The following is an 8,682-nucleotide window of genomic DNA, read 5'->3' as shown; positions in this document are numbered from 1 at the left end:
AACTCAGTTAATTACGAGTATAATATTCAAACCATTAATTGAAGAAAAATCTGAGAATTATAGATGTTTCTTCGCGCACGTCACACCGAGAAAATACTCAAACTCTTTGCTGACGGCTTTTCAAACGCACATTTCAATTATTCTACTTATTTATGCATGTTAAAAAAACATTCTTTTATATGGAAATGAAATCCGAAATGTAGACATTATTTCAATGTAACCATTCAGTACCTTATAACCCTCTCACGTCTTCACATAAGAAATCAGAAAACACACTCAAAACTTCAAACAAGCTGACGTTTAACCTCACTTCACATTGTAAGGGAAGCGTTTTCTTGCCCTAACGAGGCGTGGCTTATTTGCTTCCCCCGGCTTCACTCTCCGCGTATTGCGATAGCAGAGATGCCATCTCCATGTATTCTAACCTCCTTGCATGCGAATCGAGCGCCATTTTGTTCTCGAACGTGGTGGGATGGTGTAGTGGTGAGAATACAAGTGATATCTATTGTTCCAAATTTTAAGTTGAAATTCAAATAAATTAAAATTCTAATGCTTTTTCCACTTAAATGAATAGTCTTTTTTTAATTTAATTGTCTTTTTGATTAATTTTAATCATTATTTTTTTTCTTGCATAGACCGCAATTATAGGCATAATTCGTTTTCTGCTGAATGTATAGGTAAGAATTATTTTTGATTTTGTAAATATTTAATTAACTTTGAATACAAAATTATTTATGAATTGTATATAGTTTATTGGTTTGTGTGTGCAGTTAAAAGGAAGAAAAAAAATTCGTGTCGTTTATGTACTTATTCACCCATTTTTCTTTAAATACTGCGAAATGTAATATATTCTTGTATTTCTGTGTTCTTTTGAACAAATATACTCATTTTTTCATGTTCTCTTTGATATCGTATTAATAGTAATGTTAAATATCTGGCTGAGCAAATATTTTGGTTATCTGCCCTCAACTTTCCAGACGTTATTGGAAATCAGCTTTAATAATGCATCTAGTTGAACATGCTTAGCCAGAAACATTAACATATTAACTTCAGCCGAGCTAGAGCGTGTAATATTAATACCAAAAGCCTAACATTCTATGTACACTTATTGTAAGCAATTCTAGTATTATTCTGTTATTTGTAGCGAAATTTAAAATTGCAGCAAGAAGCAGTAGCTTTTGCTGTGATGGTTGTTTTGTTATTCAGCCCAGTTAATGTTCTCTTGCCTATATGCAGCGTGGTGTGGGTGTGATGTGGCTATTCTCATTCTTGATTGTAAGGTAAAATTAAAATTTATAATCCATTATTTGCTTAAATTAATAGGTTTTCAATTGTAATTATTTATGTTAATTCATTTTTTTAAAGCAAACTGGTAAATGCGATCTTTTTTCCCTGAATTTCTGCATGTATAGGTTAGTAAAAACTATATTTGTACTTATTTAATTTCGGTACAAAATGTGTATTAAATGTATATAATTTGTGTGTATTATTAAATTTCAAAATGTAGTTGCAGATTAAATAATTACATGGTTCTGGTCGATTCAGGGTAAGAAATGAATATGGTGTACTTCAAAGGTATTCTTTTAATGCTGTGCGCATAACTCTGTTTTCTTATTCAAACGTAATTATATGGTGTGGCAGTGATATTGATGTGCCTTTTGTTGTTGTTGCTTATGTTCTTATTTACACAAATTTCTTATTACATTCTGTGAACAAATTTATAATTTTGTTGTTGTTATTGGATGAGCATTGTTGCTAAATGTCTAGCTGAACAAATTAATATTTTTCTTAATATCAGCAAATATTTCAGTTATGTGTTCATTTGGCAGCATTTACTGCAAACCAGTTTTAATGTTGCTTCTACTTAACCAGAAACATTAACATCGAAGTTGAGCCAAAGTATGTTTTGCCAAGAAGCTAATGTGTGCTATTTTTTATGAGATTCTGGCCATGTCTAACCATATGCTTTTGCAGTGCCTTTCTTATTTTTTTGTCTGCCATGGTCCATATGATTTGTTTTTAGGATTACAGTATTTTTAAATTGTTAAACTTGTACTCATCTTCAAACATGTCTTTTCACAACAGCAATATGGTAAAACTAGATATTACGGTCCAGATTGGCGAGTTTTAAAAAAATTGCCAGGTCGCCAAATCGATTGTTTTCGTGTGTTTTAGAAAATCGCTGACTCATCATATCGCCGGTTACAAATTTGAATTAATTCTGTAAACATGCAAAAATATCGGGGATGTTTCCATAACCGGCACTTGGCGAAATTGCGGATTTGTTTACATCGGAAGTGAGCGTATGTGCGCCAGAATATGGTAACCCTGATAATTGTTGCAACCCACACAGGGAATTTTCCTGAAGGAGGAAAAGGGAAATTTTCTGTTTACTTTTCGAAAATTACGGTAAGAGAAAATAAAGTTTGAAAGTCGCAAATCATTATTAGTTCATATTTTCGCAAAACGTTTATGGGGTTTATTTTTCGAACATTACGGTAAAAGAAAATAAAGTTTTTTATATTTTCGCAACGAACATTACGGTAAGAGAAAATAAAGTTTGAATCGCAAAACGTTTATGGGGTTTATTTTTCGAACATTACGGTAAAAGAAAATAAAGTTTTTTATATTTTCGCAAAACGTTTATGGGGTTTGGGGAGTTAAAAAATGCAGCAAATTATTATTATTAACATAACAAAATGTTCCTTTTTTAGGTATTATATATGTTATAAATATTGCTATTTAAAGTTTTTTATATTTTCGCAAAACGTTTATGGGGTTTGGGGAGTTAAAAAATGCAGCAAATTATTATTATTAACATAACAAAATGTTCCTTTTTTAGGTATTATATATGTTATAAATATTGCTATTGCCATGAAGACAAACTGGGCAAAGTTAAAATGATACCAACAACAACAGCATTTAATTTATTATAGCTTTTTTCTTACTTTTACTAGAATTCTAATGATAAAATGATTAGTGCATTTAAATACATATTAAATGAAAATATTAAAATAGATATGGAGATGCATTAAATATGATTTGGACTAATTTAATTATGTATTCTTACATATATAGCTATGCACATTTAATTTTTCTCAATAAAAATAATTAAGCTATCCTTATTATTTTTATATGTCTATACATTTTTTAACTCTGCACATAGCTACTCAGAAAGAAAGATATATGGGTAGGATATAAGAAGATAAAAATTATTAATCTTCCCTTCAAAGTCAAATGGATATAGCTGTAGTATATGATTTCAAAAAAAGTAAATCATTAGAATATTGAGCTGAAAATATAAGTCTGAAGGAAAGAGATTTTTCTTAAATTCAAACTGTGCACAAAACATTTCAGATGCATTCAAACTCTGAACTGGAACATGTTAATTTACTGTTGTGGAACTAATATGAAAACAATATTGTTGACAGTATAGTAGTGTACCACCAAAGAATTTATGCTGGGAGAAGAAGCAAAGCTTCGATGACACCACAAAGCCAAATGATAACTGGCTTAATTTTTACTCTTTTTATGCATAAAATGTCATAGTTGTTAGTATCTCATTAAAATGTATTTTCTAATAATATAATGATTTGCAAATGATGGAAATTTACTTGTCATTAAAACATTTTGTTCTAAACATGCTTCAGCTTATCAAAGAAGTTAAAGCTATTCCAACCTATCCCCCATATTAAAGTTTTTTTGATTAAATCAGGTTCATGTCTAATGCATCAAAAATATAAATAAACTTTCTTTAGTATTTGTCAAACATCAGTTCTCATGGCCTTAAATTGGATGCAAGATTTATTTCACAAAGTTATATTTTCACTTATGGGGTACAAAGTTATATTTTCACTAGTAAAGTTTCACTTATGGGGCAAAACTTTTAAATTTGTTATTTGAATCTGTTACATTAGTCTTTATTTTAAAGAATATATTGTATGTCATATGGCCATGAAGGCAAACTGGTTAAAGTAGAAATGAAATCAAACTTTCTAATTAATGTGATTTGAAGCCATTGTGTTATACTTCGAGGAATATGTTATATGGTAAATATGTGTGCTCATGTTTTTCCTGGAAAGGGCATAACATTTTTTTTACAGAAATAAGTTACCAACCTAAATCTATTGTCATGGCAATTAAATTTTTCTGAAAGAGCAGGATTATTTATAAGCCAAGTGCTAAACCTTTGTATTGTTACCCTGATCATGAAATTTTAAATGGTGATTTAATTTCTTTTTTCAGGTTGAACTGCCCTTCAATGAAAGCTTTTGCTCGATGTGTGGCCTGTAATAGCAATAAATGGGACTTTTGTAAACTGAAATCTGTTAGGCTTTCCAAAATCCAGAAAGGTAAAGTTTAACTTTTTATTTAAGCCTAATGTTCTTAAAATATATTAGAATATCCATAGGTGACATTTGATTATTGTTTAATAAAGACACCATAACAAAATAAGCTGATTGAATCACCAAATTTGTAACTTGTAACTTTTAAATATATCCAGACTGTCTGCTTTAATAAGGAAGTAACATACAGTGCATATATAGTAGTGTTTTGATTTTCATTTATCATTTTATTCTGTTTTAAGTATGAGTTCAGCAATGCTCCAACATAAGGTATTCCAATTTATATGAGCTTTAAGTCGTACAGCTCCTTATTTTATTTTGCATATTTATACTTGTTGTTTTGAAATTGTCAATAATTCATAAAATGCTGATGAACAAAACATTACTATGCCTATATATAAGAATTAGCTTTAATGAAATAAGAAGCATCAAAGTATATGCTAATTGCCATAAAACTCCATACCCTTCTTCAAAACAGTACTTCAGTTATAACTGTGTTAACAGACGATGCAGTTGTTCAACATTTTTATACACTGTGCTGTTACTTTCATACTTTGGTTCAGGAAAGTAAATGGGATTTGATATTCTATATTTCTTCTTTTTTCCCCACATTATAATTATGAATCGAGTTATCAGAAAAGAATAATTAATTTTATGAAACCATTAGCATCAGAATAACTCCATTTCTTGCACATGTACTTTTTGTTTCCAATGGTGGATGCTTGCCTATGCCGGCATTGGCCACTCCTAAAATCAGATATGGTGATCTATTATGGAGGCACCTAATAGGCAGGCCACCTTTGCCTCCTATGAAGGGACAGATAATTTACATCCATGCCTTGTTCGTTATTCGAACCCGGGTCCCTCAGTATTGTACTCAGGCTTCCCTAATCACTATACCATCCGGGCAGCTATGACTTTATTTTAATATGCTATTTTGTATTGATATGTAATATGAAAAATACATTTTTATTATGTATTTTTTAAAACAAGTGCTTTTTAGTCATTGGTTCTATTTAACTAGAATTCACATGTATTGTTTTATATGCAAAATAAATATGACCCAGACTGATTGGAATCTGACTTCAGAGCTTTCGCTCATCGCATCTGTCACATAACTTCAGAGCTATAACTGTGTTATATTTAATTTTTAGTACTTAAATATTAATTTGTTAAAGTTAAAAAGTAATAAAGCTGAAGAATGTCAATGTGATATATTTCTTAACAATAATGTGCAGTAGTCCCTCTTTAAAAATGGTTTTGATTATCTGCAGACAATAAAAATTGAGAAAATTATGAAAATTAGATTATTTTGTTGAATTCAAATTGGCCAAATGATAAAGATATACAGTCAAAAGTCGTTAATTCGGACACCCATAATCCAGACCTCAAAGCTACAAACTTTCTGCGCATGTGTTGCGTTCACGCATGCGCACAGGCGTTTAAGAGTGCGCGTAAGACCTTTACGGCTGCAAATATGTTTGTGCACATGCGTGTTTAATGCGTAACAGAGGTATAAGCTAAGCTAAAATTATCTGATTCAGTTAATGTTGCACATTGCGTTGCTCCTTAATCTTCGAATTGGATCCGGCTTATTGTTTTTTGCAGACTTTTAGAACAATTTCATAAAAGTAAGCTTGAACTTTCGATTATGTCAAATAGAATTTCCGATATATATTTACTGATATGTAATTTATATCTACAAAGCGAAAGTATGTTCTGAAATCCGAAATCTGTTTATCAATTTCACGCCGCGGATCGGAAGTTGATCTGTCAGCACTATCCTTATCTTCAGGGCAGATGTTTTTATTTTATTTGGCTTATAATTCCTTACTAAGTATAGTATTTCATGTCTATGTACTCCGTCTTTGATATGATTTAAATCAAGTTCCTCGTCATTATAATTCGCTTCCGATAGTGAAGAAAGTGACCCAGAGGTTATTGAAAACGAAAACATTTCCATTGACAAATTAGTCGGTATTCTCAACACAGCAATTATAGGACTTGAACAGCGGAACTTTGTAACTAAACGAGAAATTATGTCTGTTTAATAGAATTAAAGAGAAAGTATTATCACATGAAACGAAGCAACTTACATTGAAATAAATGTTTAATAAAGTAAACAAATAAATATTAAGCTTTTTCTTTTTGTAAATTTTGATACCCTTTAGATCATAATTGTTCTTTATTTCATAAATTACGGTTTCATATTTTTAATTTTGTAATTTCTGCATGCCATCTTACCAGATTTAAACTGATGATCTATAATCCGGTAAAATCGATAATCCGGAATCGCCGAAGTCCTGATGAGTCCGGATTAACGACTTTTGACTGTACTTGCATATAAATCACTTCTGCATATGATTGAAGCTTTACAATATGTGCTTGTTAACTTCAGTTGTCTATAGTATTATTATTATGACAGTTTAACACTTGATATTTGCAGCACATTACCTCAGATTAGAACTATAGGATAAAATGTAGTTGAAAACTTTGGGAGGTTATAAGTGAAATAAACGCAGAAGAAATTAACTCAAGCCATTACTATTGTGAATGAATAACAGAGCAGTTAGAAAATTTATTATAATTCAGAATTAATGTTTAGTACTGGCAAAGAGAAAGTGAATAGTGTATTAAGTTAGATAGTTTTCACAATAGAAATATTAAATAAAAAGAACAAAACTATAAATTTTCCCTCATTAATTATTAATATTTTTATTATGTTTCATTATTAAACATGTTTATTACTTGTGTATCCTGCCAAATAGACTAGCTGCATGGAAGTTTTCATAATTTTCTCTATGTGTGACATGAATTTATGCATCCAAAATGCTAACCTTTGTATGCAACACTCACTCATTTCTAATGCTTTAAAGTCCCAATACTCGTTTAATTTAGCATTTGCAGTATCAGCGTTGTTACACTATGAGTATTACTAATATTTTAATTCAGTGCTGCTTTTTAATTACTTTCACATTTATTTTATTCAATAAATAAATTAACTAAAATATAAAATTTATTGTGAATCAATTTTGTAATTATTTATGTTTATAATTTTTATCCCTTCCAGCTGATTAGGTGTGCAGAAGCAGCAGACTTGTAAATGTGAAGGAGCTATTTGCTTAGTTATGCAGTAGAATTCACCACCCTGCGGCAAGCTTCATTAAAGCTGTGAACAGCCAAGCTAACCATCTTCAGGGCAAGTGGCTGCATCAAGCAAACCCAGTGACATTCCAAAGAGGAATGTCAGTCAAAATAAAAACTTAATACCTAAATCTCGGAAAATCAGACAATTAAGCCACAAATCTTGTGACCAATTTTTCAGTTGCTGTGCTTAGTGCGATAAAGTTATATGGTCATTATTATTATCATATTGGTCATTATGTTCCAAAATAGATGCTCTTTTTATATAGAACTATATAAATGTAGAAAATCTGAGAAGTTAATTTTATATGGAAAGCCTTCGTGCAAAATTAATAGCATCTTGTTAATTTCATATATGTTTTGTGAAAGTAATTGCTGCTGAATCTAGAATTAATGCATTATCTGAGATTTGAGACAAAATTTGTCAAATTAGAAGATAGTGAAATAGATAAATAGAAAATGAAACATGAAATTTATATATTTAATATTGAAATAAATATCTCAGTAAAGTGGCTGTATGTAAAGTATAATGATGCAATTTTTATAATTTTTTACTAAAATGCTAAAATTATGTGCTATGAAAATTTTATTTTCATTAATATTTATAATTTTTTTCCTTGCAAATTTTTATCCAAGGTGTATATGTTTTAGCTATTTTAGATTTTTCTGTTTTAATGTTAAAAATATCTTCTTTATCAGCATTACATTAAAATCCATCTCATAATCATTTGAAAACGAAGGAAATTTCATTCTTTTCAATAGTTTAAGAATATTTTCATAAAACATAATTATAGAAAAAATGAACTGATACATTTTTAGTTATATATATGTAAAGAAAATTTTTTAGAAGGATCCTTTTTTCCATACCAGAAACATTTCATGAGCTGTAATATGTAATATTAGTTGGCCTAATATGTAAAAGGAATGTTTAATCAAATTATTTTTATTATGCTTTTATAAATATCACTATAATTTTAAGAGTTATTGAATTTAAAATTGAAAGAAAAAGCTACAGTTATTTCAAGACTCTTTAGTAAAACAATTCTTTATTCTTGTATTCTCATATGAAAATTTTATGTATATTTAACATAAAATTGTATGCATGTAAATAAATTTTTTAATTTATTATTATCATTCTGTTAGCTTCAATTTTTATTCTCAATAAATTTGATACATATATTTAATATTCAGC

The 8,682-nt window shown here is 29.4% G+C and overlaps 1 long non-coding RNA gene across 2 annotated transcripts; it reads left to right on the top strand.

Moving 5' to 3' along the window:
• Positions 1–440: 440 nt before the first annotated feature.
• LOC146992944 (uncharacterized) lies at positions 441–8,585 on the top strand. 2 transcript variants are annotated; one of them, XR_015038882.1, is made up of 4 exons: positions 441–677; positions 1,163–1,280; positions 4,246–4,352; positions 7,417–8,585. It is a non-coding gene; the product is annotated as an uncharacterized LOC146992944 (long non-coding RNA). The 2 variants fall into 2 exon arrangements; XR_015038883.1 differs by lacking the exon at positions 1,163–1,280 and having other exon boundaries at positions 450–677; positions 7,417–8,582.
• The last annotated feature ends 97 nt before the right edge of the window (positions 8,586–8,682 follow it).

The sequence above is a fragment of the Stegodyphus dumicola genome, chromosome X2 (genome assembly GCF_044657685.1).
Source record: "Stegodyphus dumicola isolate Sdum_Otavi_A_Nest chromosome X2, ASM4465768v1".
NCBI lineage: Eukaryota > Metazoa > Arthropoda > Arachnida > Araneae > Eresidae > Stegodyphus > Stegodyphus dumicola.
This window is presented reverse-complemented; position numbering and strand designations above follow the sequence as displayed.